Genomic DNA, 25,953 nt, shown 5'->3' on the forward strand with positions numbered 1-25,953 from the left:
TGCCTACAGTATTAGACACCCATGTGGGCGGAGTCAGGCAGGCAGCTGCTGCTTCCCTGGGCCCGCCCACCTCAGACCAGTGGCCTTTCTGGGCACTTAGTGGGCAGTGTCAGCTCCTGGTCATCAAGTCGAGGCATTTCTCTCTTTCTGAGGATCAGCCCCTGTGATCCCCATTGTCACTGACCTTGTGTGGGGCTCTCTGAGGGTCCACTGTGAGAAAATGGTCACGCCCCTTTGTGATTTCCTTCCTCTGCCAGATGCTTCAGTTGCTGGGAGATGCCCTACAGCTGAGGATTGCCTGAGATTGGCAACCCTTACTGTCTTCTCTGACCTGTGCTCCTACTTTCCCGTGGCACTTAAACACCCTCAAAAGTCCCGAATCTTCTAGACAAGCTCCACCCAGCACACTCGAGTGGGGGTTTGCACAAACACACACACGCGCGCGCACACACACACACACACACACACACACACACACACACACACAGACCCACTCCCGCCCGCACGCACCGGGGGATACACATGGACACACAGGCCACAGAGCAGAACCTATAAAACTATGTCTTAGATAACCCCAGTGTCCTGCAGAGAGACCCATCTGAGTGTAGCAGAAGTCCTGGTGCTGGTCGGCCATGTTGGTGGCTTGCGGCTGTGGCATTTTGGTGTTTTTTGACACGGAAAGGGCGGAGGGAGAGCGCCAGTGCCGACCCATGGTTAGCATTCGCAGTGCACTACTGCCATCAAGCGGAATTGTTTCGAGTATTCCTCCTGCAGGCTACTTCGCCTCTCTCAACATGGCGGCAGTCCTGCTAGTGTCTAGAAAGTTTCCTGGTTAAACGGGAAGGAGCAGGGCTTTCCGAGGATTTGGTGGCCGAGGAGAGGCCTGTGAGCCTCCATGATGCAGCTGTCCAGAGGACAGCACGGGCGACACAGGCTTTGGCTAGATGGACTCTGCGAGCCCAGCCTCCCAGGTCCTGAGCTAGGGCTGGCAGACATCTTAGGCTCGACAGGGTGCCCTGGATCACTGTACACGGGAATCTGCACCCAGGCCTGCAACTGGGTGTTTGCGGGCAACTTGTCCTGCCCGTCCCTGTTCACCAGATAGATCCAGGGTCCCCTGGTTTTCATTTGAGTCTCCCCAGCACCTGCCTTCCGGGAAGTCAACTCCTGACGCCCCCCAGCACCCCATGTTAGACCCAGAGACACAGGGCGAGAGGACAGGCTACACAGCTTCTCCTGGCTGTCTCCAAATCTCTGGGCCAGGTAGCCTTTGGGGGTCACATGTCTTTAATCCAAATAACTCACTGTCGGCCCAAGATGACCCCACCTCAACCCCTTCCTGTCACTGGCCAGTGTCATCTCTGATTTTCCCTTCCTTTCTTTTGGAAAAGGCTCTCTCTTTGGGCTCTTCAGCAGGTGGCGAGCAGGGTCCCAGTGGGCAGTGTCAGCTCCTGGTCCTCAAATCCAGGCCTTTGGTTCTTTCACAGACTGCACCCCTGTGGCCCGGATTGGCACTGGCCATTGTTAGGGCTCTTGGTAGCTGTGGAGTAAAGTTCTGCCTCCTCTCTCATTGTCGTTCTCCATCTGGCTGTCTAGATGATGCTGTCCCGGAATTGTCCCAGACTTGTCAGGAAAAGCCCTGGATGCCCAGAACAAGCAACCGCCCTGTGTGTACCAAGCGGACTAAGAGGCCAGGGGCAGCATTGGGGCTCAGGGGAAATGTGAACACAAACAGCCAGAGGATGCTGTGCTGCCAAGGGGGTTCTACTCAGGGCTGGCTGGTAGGGTGACATCTGGACAGGGTCTTTGGAAAGCCTCGTGGCTGTGGTGCCTCACTCCCAAGCAGGAAGCATTACTCTTGGTTCACCTTCCCTAACATCCAGGCAGATGAGCCAGAAAGAAGTATCAAAAGACACCTGGCCGTTTCTGCCTTGTCCAGGGATTTTGTGGAAGGAGAGAGATGGTTCTGGAAAGAGCAGATGCACCGTCTAGATTCTTAAAAGTCTGGGAACCAGTGTTTCTGTGTCTGTTTGTACCTCTAGGTCTCTCTCCCTCTCCCTCTCCCTTTCCTTCTCCCTCGCCCCCCTTCCGTGTCTCTGTCTCTGTCTCTTTGTGCTTTTGTGACTATGAATCGATGGGTTGTGTGAGCCCAGTTCTGGATCCAAGGCCCGAGAGTGTTTGTTGTGAAGCAGGTCCAGTGAGAGTCCACGTTGTAGCAGTCCTTTCTGGGCTGAGGTCAGCGTTGTGTGAGAAGGACAGGTTGGATTGTGAGGGGAAGCCTGAAGCCCGCATGCCTGGCCTGGGGTGGTATATTCATTCTTTCTTTGGATATGTCCTCGTCTTCTGCTCAGGGTGCCGGGCGGCCTGGAGTTGAGATTGCGGACTTGATCTTCCCGGACCTTCTGAGGCCTCGGTCGTGGACAGATGGCGGCTGGATGACTCTTTGGCCCAGCATCAGCCAAAAGTCCCATTGAAGGGATGCAAGAGATAACAAGCTGTGTGCACGAGTAAGTAGGACGAGGTTTCCTGGCCTCTTCTTGTCACCTCCCATCGGAGCAGGGGCTCAGGCCAGGGAAACTGAAGGCCTGTCAGGCACACACAACTGCCCACCCATGGCACCCGGTCGACTGGAGAGCCTCCTCCTGCCTGGTGGGAAGGCAGTGCTGTGACTAGGGTCCGGTGGAGAGCCTCCTCCTGCCTGGTGGGAAGGCAGTGCTGTGCCTAGTGCCCCATGGAGCAGTTTGGTGGCCCTCCACCCGCCCTAGTCTCCTCTCGGGCCATCCTGTGAGGGCCTTCTTGGCTGGCTGCCTCGATTAGAAAGTTGAGTGTGCCCTGGGAGCATGGAGTTTGCACCCTGAAGAGGGAAGAGAAGGTGCTGCCTACAGTATTAGACACCCATGTGGGCGGAGTCAGGCAGGCAGCTGCTGCTTCCCTGGGCCCGCCCACCTCAGACCAGTGGCCTTTCTGGGCACTTAGTGGGCAGTGTCAGCTCCTGGTCATCAAGTCGAGGCATTTCTCTCTTTCTGAGGATCAGCCCCTGTGATCCCCATTGTCACTGACCTTGTGTGGGGCTCTCTGAGGGTCCACTGTGAGAAAATGGTCACGCCCCTTTGTGATTTCCTTCCTCTGCCAGATGCTTCAGTTGCTGGGAGATGCCCTACAGCTGAGGATTGCCTGAGATTGGCAACCCTTACTGTCTTCTCTGACCTGTGCTCCTACTTTCCCGTGGCACTTAAACACCCTCAAAAGTCCCGAATCTTCTAGACAAGCTCCACCCAGCACACTCGAGTGGGGGTTTGCACAAACACACACACGCGCGCGCGCACACACACACACACACACACACACACACACACACACACACAGACCCACTCCCGCCCGCACGCACCGGGGGATACACATGGACACACAGGCCACAGAGCAGAACCTATAAAACTATGTCTTAGATAACCCCAGTGTCCTGCAGAGAGACCCATCTGAGTGTAGCAGAAGTCCTGGTGCTGGTCGGCCATGTTGGTGGCTTGCGGCTGTGGCATTTTGGTGTTTTTTGACACGGAAAGGGCGGAGGGAGAGCGCCAGTGCCGACCCATGGTTAGCATTCGCAGTGCACTACTGCCATCAAGCGGAATTGTTTCGAGTATTCCTCCTGCAGGCTACTTCGCCTCTCTCAACATGGCGGCAGTCCTGCTAGTGTCTAGAAAGTTTCCTGGTTAAACGGGAAGGAGCAGGGCTTTCCGAGGATTTGGTGGCCGAGGAGAGGCCTGTGAGCCTCCATGATGCAGCTGTCCAGAGGACAGCACGGGCGACACAGGCTTTGGCTAGATGGACTCTGCGAGCCCAGCCTCCCAGGTCCTGAGCTAGGGCTGGCAGACATCTTAGGCTCGACAGGGTGCCCTGGATCACTGTACACGGGAATCTGCACCCAGGCCTGCAACTGGGTGTTTGCGGGCAACTTGTCCTGCCCGTCCCTGTTCACCAGATAGATCCAGGGTCCCCTGGTTTTCATTTGAGTCTCCCCAGCACCTGCCTTCCGGGAAGTCAACTCCTGACGCCCCCCAGCACCCCATGTTAGACCCAGAGACACAGGGCGAGAGGACAGGCTACACAGCTTCTCCTGGCTGTCTCCAAATCTCTGGGCCAGGTAGCCTTTGGGGGTCACATGTCTTTAATCCAAATAACTCACTGTCGGCCCAAGATGACCCCACCTCAACCCCTTCCTGTCACTGGCCAGTGTCATCTCTGATTTTCCCTTCCTTTCTTTTGGAAAAGGCTCTCTCTTTGGGCTCTTCAGCAGGTGGCGAGCAGGGTCCCAGTGGGCAGTGTCAGCTCCTGGTCCTCAAATCCAGGCCTTTGGTTCTTTCACAGACTGCACCCCTGTGGCCCGGATTGGCACTGGCCATTGTTAGGGCTCTTGGTAGCTGTGGAGTAAAGTTCTGCCTCCTCTCTCATTGTCGTTCTCCATCTGGCTCTCTAGATGATGCTGTCCCGGAATTGTCCCAGACTTGTCAGGAAAAGCCCTGGATGCCCAGAACAAGCAACCGCCCTGTGTGTACCAAGCGGACTAAGAGGCCAGGGGCAGCATTGGGGCTCAGGGGAAATGTGAACACAAACAGCCAGAGGATGCTGTGCTGCCAAGGGGGTTCTACTCAGGGCTGGCTGGTAGGGTGACATCTGGACAGGGTCTTTGGAAAGCCTCGTGGCTGTGGTGCCTCACTCCCAAGCAGGAAGCATTACTCTTGGTTCACCTTCCCTAACATCCAGGCAGATGAGCCAGAAAGAAGTATCAAAAGACACCTGGCCGTTTCTGCCTTGTCCAGGGATTTTGTGGAAGGAGAGAGATGGTTCTGGAAAGAGCAGATGCACCGTCTAGATTCTTAAAAGTCTGGGAACCAGTGTTTCTGTGTCTGTTTGTACCTCTAGGTCTCTCTCCCTCTCCCTCTCCCTTTCCTTCTCCCTCGCCCCCCTTCCGTGTCTCTGTCTCTGTCTCTTTGTGCTTTTGTGACTATGAATCGATGGGTTGTGTGAGCCCAGTTCTGGATCCAAGGCCCGAGAGTGTTTGTTGTGAAGCAGGTCCAGTGAGAGTCCACGTTGTAGCAGTCCTTTCTGGGCTGAGGTCAGCGTTGTGTGAGAAGGACAGGTTGGATTGTGAGGGGAAGCCTGAAGCCCGCATGCCTGGCCTGGGGTGGTATATTCATTCTTTCTTTGGATATGTCCTCGTCTTCTGCTCAGGGTGCCGGGCGGCCTGGAGTTGAGATTGCGGACTTGATCTTCCCGGACCTTCTGAGGCCTCGGTCGTGGACAGATGGCGGCTGGATGACTCTTTGGCCCAGCATCAGCCAAAAGTCCCATTGAAGGGATGCAAGAGATAACAAGCTGTGTGCACGAGTAAGTAGGACGAGGTTTCCTGGCCTCTTCTTGTCACCTCCCATCGGAGCAGGGGCTCAGGCCAGGGAAACTGAAGGCCTGTCAGGCACACACAACTGCCCACCCATGGCACCCGGTCGACTGGAGAGCCTCCTCCTGCCTGGTGGGAAGGCAGTGCTGTGACTAGGGTCCGGTGGAGAGCCTCCTCCTGCCTGGTGGGAAGGCAGTGCTGTGCCTAGTGCCCCATGGAGCAGTTTGGTGGCCCTCCACCCGCCCTAGTCTCCTCTCGGGCCATCCTGTGAGGGCCTTCTTGGCTGGCTGCCTCGATTAGAAAGTTGAGTGTGCCCTGGGAGCATGGAGTTTGCACCCTGAAGAGGGAAGAGAAGGTGCTGCCTACAGTATTAGACACCCATGTGGGCGGAGTCAGGCAGGCAGCTGCTGCTTCCCTGGGCCCGCCCACCTCAGACCAGTGGCCTTTCTGGGCACTTAGTGGGCAGTGTCAGCTCCTGGTCATCAAGTCGAGGCATTTCTCTCTTTCTGAGGATCAGCCCCTGTGATCCCCATTGTCACTGACCTTGTGTGGGGCTCTCTGAGGGTCCACTGTGAGAAAATGGTCACGCCCCTTTGTGATTTCCTTCCTCTGCCAGATGCTTCAGTTGCTGGGAGATGCCCTACAGCTGAGGATTGCCTGAGATTGGCAACCCTTACTGTCTTCTCTGACCTGTGCTCCTACTTTCCCGTGGCACTTAAACACCCTCAAAAGTCCCGAATCTTCTAGACAAGCTCCACCCAGCACACTCGAGTGGGGGTTTGCACAAACACACACACGCGCGCGCACACACACACACACACACACACACACACACACACAGACCCACTCCCGCCCGCACGCACCGGGGGATACACATGGACACACAGGCCACAGAGCAGAACCTATAAAACTATGTCTTAGATAACCCCAGTGTCCTGCAGAGAGACCCATCTGAGTGTAGCAGAAGTCCTGGTGCTGGTCGGCCATGTTGGTGGCTTGCGGCTGTGGCATTTTGGTGTTTTTTGACACGGAAAGGGCGGAGGGAGAGCGCCAGTGCCGACCCATGGTTAGCATTCGCAGTGCACTACTGCCATCAAGCGGAATTGTTTCGAGTATTCCTCCTGCAGGCTACTTCGCCTCTCTCAACATGGCGGCAGTCCTGCTAGTGTCTAGAAAGTTTCCTGGTTAAACGGGAAGGAGCAGGGCTTTCCGAGGATTTGGTGGCCGAGGAGAGGCCTGTGAGCCTCCATGATGCAGCTGTCCAGAGGACAGCACGGGCGACACAGGCTTTGGCTAGATGGACTCTGCGAGCCCAGCCTCCCAGGTCCTGAGCTAGGGCTGGCAGACATCTTAGGCTCGACAGGGTGCCCTGGATCACTGTACACGGGAATCTGCACCCAGGCCTGCAACTGGGTGTTTGCGGGCAACTTGTCCTGCCCGTCCCTGTTCACCAGATAGATCCAGGGTCCCCTGGTTTTCATTTGAGTCTCCCCAGCACCTGCCTTCCGGGAAGTCAACTCCTGACGCCCCCCAGCACCCCATGTTAGACCCAGAGACACAGGGCGAGAGGACAGGCTACACAGCTTCTCCTGGCTGTCTCCAAATCTCTGGGCCAGGTAGCCTTTGGGGGTCACATGTCTTTAATCCAAATAACTCACTGTCGGCCCAAGATGACCCCACCTCAACCCCTTCCTGTCACTGGCCAGTGTCATCTCTGATTTTCCCTTCCTTTCTTTTGGAAAAGGCTCTCTCTTTGGGCTCTTCAGCAGGTGGCGAGCAGGGTCCCAGTGGGCAGTGTCAGCTCCTGGTCCTCAAATCCAGGCCTTTGGTTCTTTCACAGACTGCACCCCTGTGGCCCGGATTGGCACTGGCCATTGTTAGGGCTCTTGGTAGCTGTGGAGTAAAGTTCTGCCTCCTCTCTCATTGTCGTTCTCCATCTGGCTCTCTAGATGATGCTGTCCCGGAATTGTCCCAGACTTGTCAGGAAAAGCCCTGGATGCCCAGAACAAGCAACCGCCCTGTGTGTACCAAGCGGACTAAGAGGCCAGGGGCAGCATTGGGGCTCAGGGGAAATGTGAACACAAACAGCCAGAGGATGCTGTGCTGCCAAGGGGGTTCTACTCAGGGCTGGCTGGTAGGGTGACATCTGGACAGGGTCTTTGGAAAGCCTCGTGGCTGTGGTGCCTCACTCCCAAGCAGGAAGCATTACTCTTGGTTCACCTTCCCTAACATCCAGGCAGATGAGCCAGAAAGAAGTATCAAAAGACACCTGGCCGTTTCTGCCTTGTCCAGGGATTTTGTGGAAGGAGAGAGATGGTTCTGGAAAGAGCAGATGCACCGTCTAGATTCTTAAAAGTCTGGGAACCAGTGTTTCTGTGTCTGTTTGTACCTCTAGGTCTCTCTCCCTCTCCCTCTCCCTTTCCTTCTCCCTCGCCCCCCTTCCGTGTCTCTGTCTCTGTCTCTTTGTGCTTTTGTGACTATGAATCGATGGGTTGTGTGAGCCCAGTTCTGGATCCAAGGCCCGAGAGTGTTTGTTGTGAAGCAGGTCCAGTGAGAGTCCACGTTGTAGCAGTCCTTTCTGGGCTGAGGTCAGCGTTGTGTGAGAAGGACAGGTTGGATTGTGAGGGGAAGCCTGAAGCCCGCATGCCTGGCCTGGGGTGGTATATTCATTCTTTCTTTGGATATGTCCTCGTCTTCTGCTCAGGGTGCCGGGCGGCCTGGAGTTGAGATTGCGGACTTGATCTTCCCGGACCTTCTGAGGCCTCGGTCGTGGACAGATGGCGGCTGGATGACTCTTTGGCCCAGCATCAGCCAAAAGTCCCATTGAAGGGATGCAAGAGATAACAAGCTGTGTGCACGAGTAAGTAGGACGAGGTTTCCTGGCCTCTTCTTGTCACCTCCCATCGGAGCAGGGGCTCAGGCCAGGGAAACTGAAGGCCTGTCAGGCACACACAACTGCCCACCCATGGCACCCGGTCGACTGGAGAGCCTCCTCCTGCCTGGTGGGAAGGCAGTGCTGTGACTAGGGTCCGGTGGAGAGCCTCCTCCTGCCTGGTGGGAAGGCAGTGCTGTGCCTAGTGCCCCATGGAGCAGTTTGGTGGCCCTCCACCCGCCCTAGTCTCCTCTCGGGCCATCCTGTGAGGGCCTTCTTGGCTGGCTGCCTCGATTAGAAAGTTGAGTGTGCCCTGGGAGCATGGAGTTTGCACCCTGAAGAGGGAAGAGAAGGTGCTGCCTACAGTATTAGACACCCATGTGGGCGGAGTCAGGCAGGCAGCTGCTGCTTCCCTGGGCCCGCCCACCTCAGACCAGTGGCCTTTCTGGGCACTTAGTGGGCAGTGTCAGCTCCTGGTCATCAAGTCGAGGCATTTCTCTCTTTCTGAGGATCAGCCCCTGTGATCCCCATTGTCACTGACCTTGTGTGGGGCTCTCTGAGGGTCCACTGTGAGAAAATGGTCACGCCCCTTTGTGATTTCCTTCCTCTGCCAGATGCTTCAGTTGCTGGGAGATGCCCTACAGCTGAGGATTGCCTGAGATTGGCAACCCTTACTGTCTTCTCTGACCTGTGCTCCTACTTTCCCGTGGCACTTAAACACCCTCAAAAGTCCCGAATCTTCTAGACAAGCTCCACCCAGCACACTCGAGTGGGGGTTTGCACAAACACACACACGCGCGCGCGCACACACACACACACACACACACACACACACACACACACACAGACCCACTCCCGCCCGCACGCACCGGGGGATACACATGGACACACAGGCCACAGAGCAGAACCTATAAAACTATGTCTTAGATAACCCCAGTGTCCTGCAGAGAGACCCATCTGAGTGTAGCAGAAGTCCTGGTGCTGGTCGGCCATGTTGGTGGCTTGCGGCTGTGGCATTTTGGTGTTTTTTGACACGGAAAGGGCGGAGGGAGAGCGCCAGTGCCGACCCATGGTTAGCATTCGCAGTGCACTACTGCCATCAAGCGGAATTGTTTCGAGTATTCCTCCTGCAGGCTACTTCGCCTCTCTCAACATGGCGGCAGTCCTGCTAGTGTCTAGAAAGTTTCCTGGTTAAACGGGAAGGAGCAGGGCTTTCCGAGGATTTGGTGGCCGAGGAGAGGCCTGTGAGCCTCCATGATGCAGCTGTCCAGAGGACAGCACGGGCGACACAGGCTTTGGCTAGATGGACTCTGCGAGCCCAGCCTCCCAGGTCCTGAGCTAGGGCTGGCAGACATCTTAGGCTCGACAGGGTGCCCTGGATCACTGTACACGGGAATCTGCACCCAGGCCTGCAACTGGGTGTTTGCGGGCAACTTGTCCTGCCCGTCCCTGTTCACCAGATAGATCCAGGGTCCCCTGGTTTTCATTTGAGTCTCCCCAGCACCTGCCTTCCGGGAAGTCAACTCCTGACGCCCCCCAGCACCCCATGTTAGACCCAGAGACACAGGGCGAGAGGACAGGCTACACAGCTTCTCCTGGCTGTCTCCAAATCTCTGGGCCAGGTAGCCTTTGGGGGTCACATGTCTTTAATCCAAATAACTCACTGTCGGCCCAAGATGACCCCACCTCAACCCCTTCCTGTCACTGGCCAGTGTCATCTCTGATTTTCCCTTCCTTTCTTTTGGAAAAGGCTCTCTCTTTGGGCTCTTCAGCAGGTGGCGAGCAGGGTCCCAGTGGGCAGTGTCAGCTCCTGGTCCTCAAATCCAGGCCTTTGGTTCTTTCACAGACTGCACCCCTGTGGCCCGGATTGGCACTGGCCATTGTTAGGGCTCTTGGTAGCTGTGGAGTAAAGTTCTGCCTCCTCTCTCATTGTCGTTCTCCATCTGGCTCTCTAGATGATGCTGTCCCGGAATTGTCCCAGACTTGTCAGGAAAAGCCCTGGATGCCCAGAACAAGCAACCGCCCTGTGTGTACCAAGCGGACTAAGAGGCCAGGGGCAGCATTGGGGCTCAGGGGAAATGTGAACACAAACAGCCAGAGGATGCTGTGCTGCCAAGGGGGTTCTACTCAGGGCTGGCTGGTAGGGTGACATCTGGACAGGGTCTTTGGAAAGCCTCGTGGCTGTGGTGCCTCACTCCCAAGCAGGAAGCATTACTCTTGGTTCACCTTCCCTAACATCCAGGCAGATGAGCCAGAAAGAAGTATCAAAAGACACCTGGCCGTTTCTGCCTTGTCCAGGGATTTTGTGGAAGGAGAGAGATGGTTCTGGAAAGAGCAGATGCACCGTCTAGATTCTTAAAAGTCTGGGAACCAGTGTTTCTGTGTCTGTTTGTACCTCTAGGTCTCTCTCCCTCTCCCTCTCCCTTTCCTTCTCCCTCGCCCCCCTTCCGTGTCTCTGTCTCTGTCTCTTTGTGCTTTTGTGACTATGAATCGATGGGTTGTGTGAGCCCAGTTCTGGATCCAAGGCCCGAGAGTGTTTGTTGTGAAGCAGGTCCAGTGAGAGTCCACGTTGTAGCAGTCCTTTCTGGGCTGAGGTCAGCGTTGTGTGAGAAGGACAGGTTGGATTGTGAGGGGAAGCCTGAAGCCCGCATGCCTGGCCTGGGGTGGTATATTCATTCTTTCTTTGGATATGTCCTCGTCTTCTGCTCAGGGTGCCGGGCGGCCTGGAGTTGAGATTGCGGACTTGATCTTCCCGGACCTTCTGAGGCCTCGGTCGTGGACAGATGGCGGCTGGATGACTCTTTGGCCCAGCATCAGCCAAAAGTCCCATTGAAGGGATGCAAGAGATAACAAGCTGTGTGCACGAGTAAGTAGGACGAGGTTTCCTGGCCTCTTCTTGTCACCTCCCATCGGAGCAGGGGCTCAGGCCAGGGAAACTGAAGGCCTGTCAGGCACACACAACTGCCCACCCATGGCACCCGGTCGACTGGAGAGCCTCCTCCTGCCTGGTGGGAAGGCAGTGCTGTGACTAGGGTCCGGTGGAGAGCCTCCTCCTGCCTGGTGGGAAGGCAGTGCTGTGCCTAGTGCCCCATGGAGCAGTTTGGTGGCCCTCCACCCGCCCTAGTCTCCTCTCGGGCCATCCTGTGAGGGCCTTCTTGGCTGGCTGCCTCGATTAGAAAGTTGAGTGTGCCCTGGGAGCATGGAGTTTGCACCCTGAAGAGGGAAGAGAAGGTGCTGCCTACAGTATTAGACACCCATGTGGGCGGAGTCAGGCAGGCAGCTGCTGCTTCCCTGGGCCCGCCCACCTCAGACCAGTGGCCTTTCTGGGCACTTAGTGGGCAGTGTCAGCTCCTGGTCATCAAGTCGAGGCATTTCTCTCTTTCTGAGGATCAGCCCCTGTGATCCCCATTGTCACTGACCTTGTGTGGGGCTCTCTGAGGGTCCACTGTGAGAAAATGGTCACGCCCCTTTGTGATTTCCTTCCTCTGCCAGATGCTTCAGTTGCTGGGAGATGCCCTACAGCTGAGGATTGCCTGAGATTGGCAACCCTTACTGTCTTCTCTGACCTGTGCTCCTACTTTCCCGTGGCACTTAAACACCCTCAAAAGTCCCGAATCTTCTAGACAAGCTCCACCCAGCACACTCGAGTGGGGGTTTGCACAAACACACACACGCGCGCGCACACACACACACACACACACACACACACACACACACACAGACCCACTCCCGCCCGCACGCACCGGGGGATACACATGGACACACAGGCCACAGAGCAGAACCTATAAAACTATGTCTTAGATAACCCCAGTGTCCTGCAGAGAGACCCATCTGAGTGTAGCAGAAGTCCTGGTGCTGGTCGGCCATGTTGGTGGCTTGCGGCTGTGGCATTTTGGTGTTTTTTGACACGGAAAGGGCGGAGGGAGAGCGCCAGTGCCGACCCATGGTTAGCATTCGCAGTGCACTACTGCCATCAAGCGGAATTGTTTCGAGTATTCCTCCTGCAGGCTACTTCGCCTCTCTCAACATGGCGGCAGTCCTGCTAGTGTCTAGAAAGTTTCCTGGTTAAACGGGAAGGAGCAGGGCTTTCCGAGGATTTGGTGGCCGAGGAGAGGCCTGTGAGCCTCCATGATGCAGCTGTCCAGAGGACAGCACGGGCGACACAGGCTTTGGCTAGATGGACTCTGCGAGCCCAGCCTCCCAGGTCCTGAGCTAGGGCTGGCAGACATCTTAGGCTCGACAGGGTGCCCTGGATCACTGTACACGGGAATCTGCACCCAGGCCTGCAACTGGGTGTTTGCGGGCAACTTGTCCTGCCCGTCCCTGTTCACCAGATAGATCCAGGGTCCCCTGGTTTTCATTTGAGTCTCCCCAGCACCTGCCTTCCGGGAAGTCAACTCCTGACGCCCCCCAGCACCCCATGTTAGACCCAGAGACACAGGGCGAGAGGACAGGCTACACAGCTTCTCCTGGCTGTCTCCAAATCTCTGGGCCAGGTAGCCTTTGGGGGTCACATGTCTTTAATCCAAATAACTCACTGTCGGCCCAAGATGACCCCACCTCAACCCCTTCCTGTCACTGGCCAGTGTCATCTCTGATTTTCCCTTCCTTTCTTTTGGAAAAGGCTCTCTCTTTGGGCTCTTCAGCAGGTGGCGAGCAGGGTCCCAGTGGGCAGTGTCAGCTCCTGGTCCTCAAATCCAGGCCTTTGGTTCTTTCACAGACTGCACCCCTGTGGCCCGGATTGGCACTGGCCATTGTTAGGGCTCTTGGTAGCTGTGGAGTAAAGTTCTGCCTCCTCTCTCATTGTCGTTCTCCATCTGGCTCTCTAGATGATGCTGTCCCGGAATTGTCCCAGACTTGTCAGGAAAAGCCCTGGATGCCCAGAACAAGCAACCGCCCTGTGTGTACCAAGCGGACTAAGAGGCCAGGGGCAGCATTGGGGCTCAGGGGAAATGTGAACACAAACAGCCAGAGGATGCTGTGCTGCCAAGGGGGTTCTACTCAGGGCTGGCTGGTAGGGTGACATCTGGACAGGGTCTTTGGAAAGCCTCGTGGCTGTGGTGCCTCACTCCCAAGCAGGAAGCATTACTCTTGGTTCACCTTCCCTAACATCCAGGCAGATGAGCCAGAAAGAAGTATCAAAAGACACCTGGCCGTTTCTGCCTTGTCCAGGGATTTTGTGGAAGGAGAGAGATGGTTCTGGAAAGAGCAGATGCACCGTCTAGATTCTTAAAAGTCTGGGAACCAGTGTTTCTGTGTCTGTTTGTACCTCTAGGTCTCTCTCCCTCTCCCTCTCCCTTTCCTTCTCCCTCGCCCCCCTTCCGTGTCTCTGTCTCTGTCTCTTTGTGCTTTTGTGACTATGAATCGATGGGTTGTGTGAGCCCAGTTCTGGATCCAAGGCCCGAGAGTGTTTGTTGTGAAGCAGGTCCAGTGAGAGTCCACGTTGTAGCAGTCCTTTCTGGGCTGAGGTCAGCGTTGTGTGAGAAGGACAGGTTGGATTGTGAGGGGAAGCCTGAAGCCCGCATGCCTGGCCTGGGGTGGTATATTCATTCTTTCTTTGGATATGTCCTCGTCTTCTGCTCAGGGTGCCGGGCGGCCTGGAGTTGAGATTGCGGACTTGATCTTCCCGGACCTTCTGAGGCCTCGGTCGTGGACAGATGGCGGCTGGATGACTCTTTGGCCCAGCATCAGCCAAAAGTCCCATTGAAGGGATGCAAGAGATAACAAGCTGTGTGCACGAGTAAGTAGGACGAGGTTTCCTGGCCTCTTCTTGTCACCTCCCATCGGAGCAGGGGCTCAGGCCAGGGAAACTGAAGGCCTGTCAGGCACACACAACTGCCCACCCATGGCACCCGGTCGACTGGAGAGCCTCCTCCTGCCTGGTGGGAAGGCAGTGCTGTGACTAGGGTCCGGTGGAGAGCCTCCTCCTGCCTGGTGGGAAGGCAGTGCTGTGCCTAGTGCCCCATGGAGCAGTTTGGTGGCCCTCCACCCGCCCTAGTCTCCTCTCGGGCCATCCTGTGAGGGCCTTCTTGGCTGGCTGCCTCGATTAGAAAGTTGAGTGTGCCCTGGGAGCATGGAGTTTGCACCCTGAAGAGGGAAGAGAAGGTGCTGCCTACAGTATTAGACACCCATGTGGGCGGAGTCAGGCAGGCAGCTGCTGCTTCCCTGGGCCCGCCCACCTCAGACCAGTGGCCTTTCTGGGCACTTAGTGGGCAGTGTCAGCTCCTGGTCATCAAGTCGAGGCATTTCTCTCTTTCTGAGGATCAGCCCCTGTGATCCCCATTGTCACTGACCTTGTGTGGGGCTCTCTGAGGGTCCACTGTGAGAAAATGGTCACGCCCCTTTGTGATTTCCTTCCTCTGCCAGATGCTTCAGTTGCTGGGAGATGCCCTACAGCTGAGGATTGCCTGAGATTGGCAACCCTTACTGTCTTCTCTGACCTGTGCTCCTACTTTCCCGTGGCACTTAAACACCCTCAAAAGTCCCGAATCTTCTAGACAAGCTCCACCCAGCACACTCGAGTGGGGGTTTGCACAAACACACACACGCGCGCGCACACACACACACACACACACACACACACACACACACACAGACCCACTCCCGCCCGCACGCACCGGGGGATACACATGGACACACAGGCCACAGAGCAGAACCTATAAAACTATGTCTTAGATAACCCCAGTGTCCTGCAGAGAGACCCATCTGAGTGTAGCAGAAGTCCTGGTGCTGGTCGGCCATGTTGGTGGCTTGCGGCTGTGGCATTTTGGTGTTTTTTGACACGGAAAGGGCGGAGGGAGAGCGCCAGTGCCGACCCATGGTTAGCATTCGCAGTGCACTACTGCCATCAAGCGGAATTGTTTCGAGTATTCCTCCTGCAGGCTACTTCGCCTCTCTCAACATGGCGGCAGTCCTGCTAGTGTCTAGAAAGTTTCCTGGTTAAACGGGAAGGAGCAGGGCTTTCCGAGGATTTGGTGGCCGAGGAGAGGCCTGTGAGCCTCCATGATGCAGCTGTCCAGAGGACAGCACGGGCGACACAGGCTTTGGCTAGATGGACTCTGCGAGCCCAGCCTCCCAGGTCCTGAGCTAGGGCTGGCAGACATCTTAGGCTCGACAGGGTGCCCTGGATCACTGTACACGGGAATCTGCACCCAGGCCTGCAACTGGGTGTTTGCGGGCAACTTGTCCTGCCCGTCCCTGTTCACCAGATAGATCCAGGGTCCCCTGGTTTTCATTTGAGTCTCCCCAGCACCTGCCTTCCGGGAAGTCAACTCCTGACGCCCCCCAGCACCCCATGTTAGACCCAGAGACACAGGGCGAGAGGACAGGCTACACAGCTTCTCCTGGCTGTCTCCAAATCTCTGGGCCAGGTAGCCTTTGGGGGTCACATGTCTTTAATCCAAATAACTCACTGTCGGCCCAAGATGACCCCACCTCAACCCCTTCCTGTCACTGGCCAGTGTCATCTCTGATTTTCCCTTCCTTTCTTTTGGAAAAGGCTCTCTCTTTGGGCTCTTCAGCAGGTGGCGAGCAGGGTCCCAGTGGGCAGTGTCAGCTCCTGGTCCTCAAATCCAGGCCTTTGGTTCTTTCACAGACTGCACCCCTGTGGCCCGGATTGGCACTGGCCATTGTTAGGGCTCTTGGTAGCTGTGGAGTAAAGTTCTGCCTCCTCTCTCATTGTCGTTCTCCATCTGGCTCTCTAGATGATGCTGTCCCGGAATTGTCCCAGACTTGTCAGGAAAAGCCCTGGATGCCCAGAACAAGCAACCGCCCTGTGTGTACCAAGCGGACTAAGAGGCCAGGGGCAGCATTGGGGCTCAGGGGAAATGTGAACACAAACAGCCAGAGGATGCTGTGCTGCCAAGGGGGTTCTACTCAGGGCTGGCTGGTAGGGTGACATCTGGACAGGGTCTTTGGAAAGCCTCGTGGCTGTGGTGCCTCACTCCCAAGCAGGAAGCATTACTCTTGGTTCACCTTCCCTAACATCCAGGCAGATGAGCCAGAAAGAAGTATCAAAAGACACCTGGCCGTTTCTGCCTTGTCCAGGGATTTTGTGGAAGGAGAGAGATGGTTCTGGAAAGAGCAGATGCACCGTCTAGATTCTTAAAAGTCTGGGAACCAGTGTTTCTGTGTCTGTTTGTACCTCTAGGTCTCTCTCCCTCTCCCTCTCCCTTTCCTTCTCCCTCGCCCCCCTTCCGTGTCTCTGTCTCTGTCTCTTTGTGCTTTTGTGACTATGAATCGATGGGTTGTGTGAGCCCAGTTCTGGATCCAAGGCCCGAGAGTGTTTGTTGTGAAGCAGGTCCAGTGAGAGTCCACGTTGTAGCAGTCCTTTCTGGGCTGAGGTCAGCGTTGTGTGAGAAGGACAGGTTGGATTGTGAGGGGAAGCCTGAAGCCCGCATGCCTGGCCTGGGGTGGTATATTCATTCTTTCTTTGGATATGTCCTCGTCTTCTGCTCAGGGTGCCGGGCGGCCTGGAGTTGAGATTGCGGACTTGATCTTCCCGGACCTTCTGAGGCCTCGGTCGTGGACAGATGGCGGCTGGATGACTCTTTGGCCCAGCATCAGCCAAAAGTCCCATTGAAGGGATGCAAGAGATAACAAGCTGTGTGCACGAGTAAGTAGGACGAGGTTTCCTGGCCTCTTCTTGTCACCTCCCATCGGAGCAGGGGCTCAGGCCAGGGAAACTGAAGGCCTGTCAGGCACACACAACTGCCCACCCATGGCACCCGGTCGACTGGAGAGCCTCCTCCTGCCTGGTGGGAAGGCAGTGCTGTGACTAGGGTCCGGTGGAGAGCCTCCTCCTGCCTGGTGGGAAGGCAGTGCTGTGCCTAGTGCCCCATGGAGCAGTTTGGTGGCCCTCCACCCGCCCTAGTCTCCTCTCGGGCCATCCTGTGAGGGCCTTCTTGGCTGGCTGCCTCGATTAGAAAGTTGAGTGTGCCCTGGGAGCATGGAGTTTGCACCCTGAAGAGGGAAGAGAAGGTGCTGCCTACAGTATTAGACACCCATGTGGGCGGAGTCAGGCAGGCAGCTGCTGCTTCCCTGGGCCCGCCCACCTCAGACCAGTGGCCTTTCTGGGCACTTAGTGGGCAGTGTCAGCTCCTGGTCATCAAGTCGAGGCATTTCTCTCTTTCTGAGGATCAGCCCCTGTGATCCCCATTGTCACTGACCTTGTGTGGGGCTCTCTGAGGGTCCACTGTGAGAAAATGGTCACGCCCCTTTGTGATTTCCTTCCTCTGCCAGATGCTTCAGTTGCTGGGAGATGCCCTACAGCTGAGGATTGCCTGAGATTGGCAACCCTTACTGTCTTCTCTGACCTGTGCTCCTACTTTCCCGTGGCACTTAAACACCCTCAAAAGTCCCGAATCTTCTAGACAAGCTCCACCCAGCACACTCGAGTGGGGGTTTGCACAAACACACACACGCGCGCGCACACACACACACACACACACACACACACACACACACACAGACCCACTCCCGCCCGCACGCACCGGGGGATACACATGGACACACAGGCCACAGAGCAGAACCTATAAAACTATGTCTTAGATAACCCCAGTGTCCTGCAGAGAGACCCATCTGAGTGTAGCAGAAGTCCTGGTGCTGGTCGGCCATGTTGGTGGCTTGCGGCTGTGGCATTTTGGTGTTTTTTGACACGGAAAGGGCGGAGGGAGAGCGCCAGTGCCGACCCATGGTTAGCATTCGCAGTGCACTACTGCCATCAAGCGGAATTGTTTCGAGTATTCCTCCTGCAGGCTACTTCGCCTCTCTCAACATGGCGGCAGTCCTGCTAGTGTCTAGAAAGTTTCCTGGTTAAACGGGAAGGAGCAGGGCTTTCCGAGGATTTGGTGGCCGAGGAGAGGCCTGTGAGCCTCCATGATGCAGCTGTCCAGAGGACAGCACGGGCGACACAGGCTTTGGCTAGATGGACTCTGCGAGCCCAGCCTCCCAGGTCCTGAGCTAGGGCTGGCAGACATCTTAGGCTCGACAGGGTGCCCTGGATCACTGTACACGGGAATCTGCACCCAGGCCTGCAACTGGGTGTTTGCGGGCAACTTGTCCTGCCCGTCCCTGTTCACCAGATAGATCCAGGGTCCCCTGGTTTTCATTTGAGTCTCCCCAGCACCTGCCTTCCGGGAAGTCAACTCCTGACGCCCCCCAGCACCCCATGTTAGACCCAGAGACACAGGGCGAGAGGACAGGCTACACAGCTTCTCCTGGCTGTCTCCAAATCTCTGGGCCAGGTAGCCTTTGGGGGTCACATGTCTTTAATCCAAATAACTCACTGTCGGCCCAAGATGACCCCACCTCAACCCCTTCCTGTCACTGGCCAGTGTCATCTCTGATTTTCCCTTCCTTTCTTTTGGAAAAGGCTCTCTCTTTGGGCTCTTCAGCAGGTGGCGAGCAGGGTCCCAGTGGGCAGTGTCAGCTCCTGGTCCTCAAATCCAGGCCTTTGGTTCTTTCACAGACTGCACCCCTGTGGCCCGGATTGGCACTGGCCATTGTTAGGGCTCTTGGTAGCTGTGGAGTAAAGTTCTGCCTCCTCTCTCATTGTCGTTCTCCATCTGGCTCTCTAGATGATGCTGTCCCGGAATTGTCCCAGACTTGTCAGGAAAAGCCCTGGATGCCCAGAACAAGCAACCGCCCTGTGTGTACCAAGCGGACTAAGAGGCCAGGGGCAGCATTGGGGCTCAGGGGAAATGTGAACACAAACAGCCAGAGGATGCTGTGCTGCCAAGGGGGTTCTACTCAGGGCTGGCTGGTAGGGTGACATCTGGACAGGGTCTTTGGAAAGCCTCGTGGCTGTGGTGCCTCACTCCCAAGCAGGAAGCATTACTCTTGGTTCACCTTCCCTAACATCCAGGCAGATGAGCCAGAAAGAAGTATCAAAAGACACCTGGCCGTTTCTGCCTTGTCCAGGGATTTTGTGGAAGGAGAGAGATGGTTCTGGAAAGAGCAGATGCACCGTCTAGATTCTTAAAAGTCTGGGAACCAGTGTTTCTGTGTCTGTTTGTACCTCTAGGTCTCTCTCCCTCTCCCTCTCCCTTTCCTTCTCCCTCGCCCCCCTTCCGTGTCTCTGTCTCTGTCTCTTTGTGCTTTTGTGACTATGAATCGATGGGTTGTGTGAGCCCAGTTCTGGATCCAAGGCCCGAGAGTGTTTGTTGTGAAGCAGGTCCAGTGAGAGTCCACGTTGTAGCAGTCCTTTCTGGGCTGAGGTCAGCGTTGTGTGAGAAGGACAGGTTGGATTGTGAGGGGAAGCCTGAAGCCCGCATGCCTGGCCTGGGGTGGTATATTCATTCTTTCTTTGGATATGTCCTCGTCTTCTGCTCAGGGTGCCGGGCGGCCTGGAGTTGAGATTGCGGACTTGATCTTCCCGGACCTTCTGAGGCCTCGGTCGTGGACAGATGGCGGCTGGATGACTCTTTGGCCCAGCATCAGCCAAAAGTCCCATTGAAGGGATGCAAGAGATAACAAGCTGTGTGCACGAGTAAGTAGGACGAGGTTTCCTGGCCTCTTCTTGTCACCTCCCATCGGAGCAGGGGCTCAGGCCAGGGAAACTGAAGGCCTGTCAGGCACACACAACTGCCCACCCATGGCACCCGGTCGACTGGAGAGCCTCCTCCTGCCTGGTGGGAAGGCAGTGCTGTGACTAGGGTCCGGTGGAGAGCCTCCTCCTGCCTGGTGGGAAGGCAGTGCTGTGCCTAGTGCCCCATGGAGCAGTTTGGTGGCCCTCCACCCGCCCTAGTCTCCTCTCGGGCCATCCTGTGAGGGCCTTCTTGGCTGGCTGCCTCGATTAGAAAGTTGAGTGTGCCCTGGGAGCATGGAGTTTGCACCCTGAAGAGGGAAGAGAAGGTGCTGCCTACAGTATTAGACACCCATGTGGGCGGAGTCAGGCAGGCAGCTGCTGCTTCCCTGGGCCCGCCCACCTCAGACCAGTGGCCTTTCTGGGCACTTAGTGGGCAGTGTCAGCTCCTGGTCATCAAGTCGAGGCATTTCTCTCTTTCTGAGGATCAGCCCCTGTGATCCCCATTGTCACTGACCTTGTGTGGGGCTCTCTGAGGGTCCACTGTGAGAAAATGGTCACGCCCCTTTGTGATTTCCTTCCTCTGCCAGATGCTTCAGTTGCTGGGAGATGCCCTACAGCTGAGGATTGCCTGAGATTGGCAACCCTTACTGTCTTCTCTGACCTGTGCTCCTACTTTCCCGTGGCACTTAAACACCCTCAAAAGTCCCGAATCTTCTAGACAAGCTCCACCCAGCACACTCGAGTGGGGGTTTGCACAAACACACACACGCGCGCGCACACACACACACACACACACACACACACACACACACACACAGACCCACTCCCGCCCGCACGCACCGGGGGATACACATGGACACACAGGCCACAGAGCAGAACCTATAAAACTATGTCTTAGATAACCCCAGTGTCCTGCAGAGAGACCCATCTGAGTGTAGCAGAAGTCCTGGTGCTGGTCGGCCATGTTGGTGGCTTGCGGCTGTGGCATTTTGGTGTTTTTTGACACGGAAAGGGCGGAGGGAGAGCGCCAGTGCCGACCCATGGTTAGCATTCGCAGTGCACTACTGCCATCAAGCGGAATTGTTTCGAGTATTCCTCCTGCAGGCTACTTCGCCTCTCTCAACATGGCGGCAGTCCTGCTAGTGTCTAGAAAGTTTCCTGGTTAAACGGGAAGGAGCAGGGCTTTCCGAGGATTTGGTGGCCGAGGAGAGGCCTGTGAGCCTCCATGATGCAGCTGTCCAGAGGACAGCACGGGCGACACAGGCTTTGGCTAGATGGACTCTGCGAGCCCAGCCTCCCAGGTCCTGAGCTAGGGCTGGCAGACATCTTAGGCTCGACAGGGTGCCCTGGATCACTGTACACGGGAATCTGCACCCAGGCCTGCAACTGGGTGTTTGCGGGCAACTTGTCCTGCCCGTCCCTGTTCACCAGATAGATCCAGGGTCCCCTGGTTTTCATTTGAGTCTCCCCAGCACCTGCCTTCCGGGAAGTCAACTCCTGACGCCCCCCAGCACCCCATGTTAGACCCAGAGACACAGGGCGAGAGGACAGGCTACACAGCTTCTCCTGGCTGTCTCCAAATCTCTGGGCCAGGTAGCCTTTGGGGGTCACATGTCTTTAATCCAAATAACTCACTGTCGGCCCAAGATGACCCCACCTCAACCCCTTCCTGTCACTGGCCAGTGTCATCTCTGATTTTCCCTTCCTTTCTTTTGGAAAAGGCTCTCTCTTTGGGCTCTTCAGCAGGTGGCGAGCAGGGTCCCAGTGGGCAGTGTCAGCTCCTGGTCCTCAAATCCAGGCCTTTGGTTCTTTCACAGACTGCACCCCTGTGGCCCGGATTGGCACTGGCCATTGTTAGGGCTCTTGGTAGCTGTGGAGTAAAGTTCTGCCTCCTCTCTCATTGTCGTTCTCCATCTGGCTCTCTAGATGATGCTGTCCCGGAATTGTCCCAGACTTGTCAGGAAAAGCCCTGGATGCCCAGAACAAGCAACCGCCCTGTGTGTACCAAGCGGACTAAGAGGCCAGGGGCAGCATTGGGGCTCAGGGGAAATGTGAACACAAACAGCCAGAGGATGCTGTGCTGCCAAGGGGGTTCTACTCAGGGCTGGCTGGTAGGGTGACATCTGGACAGGGTCTTTGGAAAGCCTCGTGGCTGTGGTGCCTCACTCCCAAGCAGGAAGCATTACTCTTGGTTCACCTTCCCTAACATCCAGGCAGATGAGCCAGAAAGAAGTATCAAAAGACACCTGGCCGTTTCTGCCTTGTCCAGGGATTTTGTGGAAGGAGAGAGATGGTTCTGGAAAGAGCAGATGCACCGTCTAGATTCTTAAAAGTCTGGGAACCAGTGTTTCTGTGTCTGTTTGTACCTCTAGGTCTCTCTCCCTCTCCCTCTCCCTTTCCTTCTCCCTCGCCCCCCTTCCGTGTCTCTGTCTCTGTCTCTTTGTGCTTTTGTGACTATGAATCGATGGGTTGTGTGAGCCCAGTTCTGGATCCAAGGCCCGAGAGTGTTTGTTGTGAAGCAGGTCCAGTGAGAGTCCACGTTGTAGCAGTCCTTTCTGGGCTGAGGTCAGCGTTGTGTGAGAAGGACAGGTTGGATTGTGAGGGGAAGCCTGAAGCCCGCATGCCTGGCCTGGGGTGGTATATTCATTCTTTCTTTGGATATGTCCTCGTCTTCTGCTCAGGGTGCCGGGCGGCCTGGAGTTGAGATTGCGGACTTGATCTTCCCGGACCTTCTGAGGCCTCGGTCGTGGACAGATGGCGGCTGGATGACTCTTTGGCCCAGCATCAGCCAAAAGTCCCATTGAAGGGATGCAAGAGATAACAAGCTGTGTGCACGAGTAAGTAGGACGAGGTTTCCTGGCCTCTTCTTGTCACCTCCCATCGGAGCAGGGGCTCAGGCCAGGGAAACTGAAGGCCTGTCAGGCACACACAACTGCCCACCCATGGCACCCGGTCGACTGGAGAGCCTCCTCCTGCCTGGTGGGAAGGCAGTGCTGTGACTAGGGTCCGGTGGAGAGCCTCCTCCTGCCTGGTGGGAAGGCAGTGCTGTGCCTAGTGCCCCATGGAGCAGTTTGGTGGCCCTCCACCCGCCCTAGTCTCCTCTCGGGCCATCCTGTGAGGGCCTTCTTGGCTGGCTGCCTCGATTAGAAAGTTGAGTGTGCCCTGGGAGCATGGAGTTTGCACCCTGAAGAGGGAAGAGAAGGTGCTGCCTACAGTATTAGACACCCATGTGGGCGGAGTCAGGCAGGCAGCTGCTGCTTCCCTGGGCCCGCCCACCTCAGACCAGTGGCCTTTCTGGGCACTTAGTGGGCAGTGTCAGCTCCTGGTCATCAAGTCGAGGCATTTCTCTCTTTCTGAGGATCAGCCCCTGTGATCCCCATTGTCACTGACCTTGTGTGGGGCTCTCTGAGGGTCCACTGTGAGAAAATGGTCACGCCCCTTTGTGATTTCCTTCCTCTGCCAGATGCTTCAGTTGCTGGGAGATGCCCTACAGCTGAGGATTGCCTGAGATTGGCAACCCTTACTGTCTTCTCTGACCTGTGCTCCTACTTTCCCGTGGCACTTAAACACCCTCAAAAGTCCCGAATCTTCTAGACAAGCTCCACCCAGCACACTCGAGTGGGGGTTTGCACAAACACACACACGCGCGCGCGCACACACACACACACACACACACACACACACACACACACAGACCCACTCCCGCCCGCACGCACCGGGGGATACACATGGACACACAGGCCACAGAGCAGAACCTATAAAACTATGTCTTAGATAACCCCAGTGTCCTGCAGAGAGACCCATCTGAGTGTAGCAGAAGTCCTGGTGCTGGTCGGCCATGTTGGTGGCTTGCGGCTGTGGCATTTTGGTGTTTTTTGACACGGAAAGGGCGGAGGGAGAGCGCCAGTGCCGACCCATGGTTAGCATTCGCAGTGCACTACTGCCATCAAGCGGAATTGTTTCGAGTATTCCTCCTGCAGGCTACTTCGCCTCTCTCAACATGGCGGCAGTCCTGCTAGTGTCTAGAAAGTTTCCTGGTTAAACGGGAAGGAGCAGGGCTTTCCGAGGATTTGGTGGCCGAGGAGAGGCCTGTGAGCCTCCATGATGCAGCTGTCCAGAGGACAGCACGGGCGACACAGGCTTTGGCTAGATGGACTCTGCGAGCCCAGCCTCCCAGGTCCTGAGCTAGGGCTGGCAGACATCTTAGGCTCGACAGGGTGCCCTGGATCACTGTACACGGGAATCTGCACCCAGGCCTGCAACTGGGTGTTTGCGGGCAACTTGTCCTGCCCGTCCCTGTTCACCAGATAGATCCAGGGTCCCCTGGTTTTCATTTGAGTCTCCCCAGCACCTGCCTTCCGGGAAGTCAACTCCTGACGCCCCCCAGCACCCCATGTTAGACCCAGAGACACAGGGCGAGAGGACAGGCTACACAGCTTCTCCTGGCTGTCTCCAAATCTCTGGGCCAGGTAGCCTTTGGGGGTCACATGTCTTTAATCCAAATAACTCACTGTCGGCCCAAGATGACCCCACCTCAACCCCTTCCTGTCACTGGCCAGTGTCATCTCTGATTTTCCCTTCCTTTCTTTTGGAAAAGGCTCTCTCTTTGGGCTCTTCAGCAGGTGGCGAGCAGGGTCCCAGTGGGCAGTGTCAGCTCCTGGTCCTCAAATCCAGGCCTTTGGTTCTTTCACAGACTGCACCCCTGTGGCCCGGATTGGCACTGGCCATTGTTAGGGCTCTTGGTAGCTGTGGAGTAAAGTTCTGCCTCCTCTCTCATTGTCGTTCTCCATCTGGCTCTCTAGATGATGCTGTCCCGGAATTGTCCCAGACTTGTCAGGAAAAGCCCTGGATGCCCAGAACAAGCAACCGCCCTGTGTGTACCAAGCGGACTAAGAGGCCAGGGGCAGCATTGGGGCTCAGGGGAAATGTGAACACAAACAGCCAGAGGATGCTGTGCTGCCAAGGGGGTTCTACTCAGGGCTGGCTGGTAGGGTGACATCTGGACAGGGTCTTTGGAAAGCCTCGTGGCTGTGGTGCCTCACTCCCAAGCAGGAAGCATTACTCTTGGTTCACCTTCCCTAACATCCAGGCAGATGAGCCAGAAAGAAGTATCAAAAGACACCTGGCCGTTTCTGCCTTGTCCAGGGATTTTGTGGAAGGAGAGAGATGGTTCTGGAAAGAGCAGATGCACCGTCTAGATTCTTAAAAGTCTGGGAACCAGTGTTTCTGTGTCTGTTTGTACCTCTAGGTCTCTCTCCCTCTCCCTCTCCCTTTCCTTCTCCCTCGCCCCCCTTCCGTGTCTCTGTCTCTGTCTCTTTGTGCTTTTGTGACTATGAATCGATGGGTTGTGTGAGCCCAGTTCTGGATCCAAGGCCCGAGAGTGTTTGTTGTGAAGCAGGTCCAGTGAGAGTCCACGTTGTAGCAGTCCTTTCTGGGCTGAGGTCAGCGTTGTGTGAGAAGGACAGGTTGGATTGTGAGGGGAAGCCTGAAGCCCGCATGCCTGGCCTGGGGTGGTATATTCATTCTTTCTTTGGATATGTCCTCGTCTTCTGCTCAGGGTGCCGGGCGGCCTGGAGTTGAGATTGCGGACTTGATCTTCCCGGACCTTCTGAGGCCTCGGTCGTGGACAGATGGCGGCTGGATGACTCTTTGGCCCAGCATCAGCCAAAAGTCCCATTGAAGGGATGCAAGAGATAACAAGCTGTGTGCACGAGTAAGTAGGACGAGGTTTCCTGGCCTCTTCTTGTCACCTCCCATCGGAGCAGGGGCTCAGGCCAGGGAAACTGAAGGCCTGTCAGGCACACACAACTGCCCACCCATGGCACCCGGTCGACTGGAGAGCCTCCTCCTGCCTGGTGGGAAGGCAGTGCTGTGACTAGGGTCCGGTGGAGAGCCTCCTCCTGCCTGGTGGGAAGGCAGTGCTGTGCCTAGTGCCCCATGGAGCAGTTTGGTGGCCCTCCACCCGCCCTAGTCTCCTCTCGGGCCATCCTGTGAGGGCCTTCTTGGCTGGCTGCCTCGATTAGAAAGTTGAGTGTGCCCTGGGAGCATGGAGTTTGCACCCTGAAGAGGGAAGAGAAGGTGCTGCCTACAGTATTAGACACCCATGTGGGCGGAGTCAGGCAGGCAGCTGCTGCTTCCCTGGGCCCGCCCACCTCAGAC

The 25,953-nt window shown here is 56.2% G+C and overlaps 1 long non-coding RNA gene across 33 annotated transcripts in view; it reads left to right on the top strand.

Moving 5' to 3' along the window:
* The window catches only part of LOC120099378 (uncharacterized), a 57,441-nt gene that overhangs the window by 27,539 nt on the left and 3,949 nt on the right, over positions 1-25,953 (top strand). For 13 of the 33 annotated variants that reach the window (XR_010061457.1, XR_010061463.1, XR_010061462.1 and 10 more), the window contains one exon: positions 2,352-25,507. This is a non-coding gene — a long non-coding RNA (uncharacterized LOC120099378). Of the gene's footprint in view, positions 1-1,596; positions 25,508-25,953 lie in introns of all 33 variants that reach the window. The other 20 variants (XR_010061486.1, XR_010061487.1, XR_010061485.1 and 17 more) reach the window with 19 other exon arrangements.

The sequence above is a fragment of the Rattus norvegicus genome, chromosome X (assembly GCF_036323735.1).
Source record: "Rattus norvegicus strain BN/NHsdMcwi chromosome X, GRCr8, whole genome shotgun sequence".
NCBI classification, from domain to species: domain Eukaryota; kingdom Metazoa; phylum Chordata; class Mammalia; order Rodentia; family Muridae; genus Rattus; species Rattus norvegicus.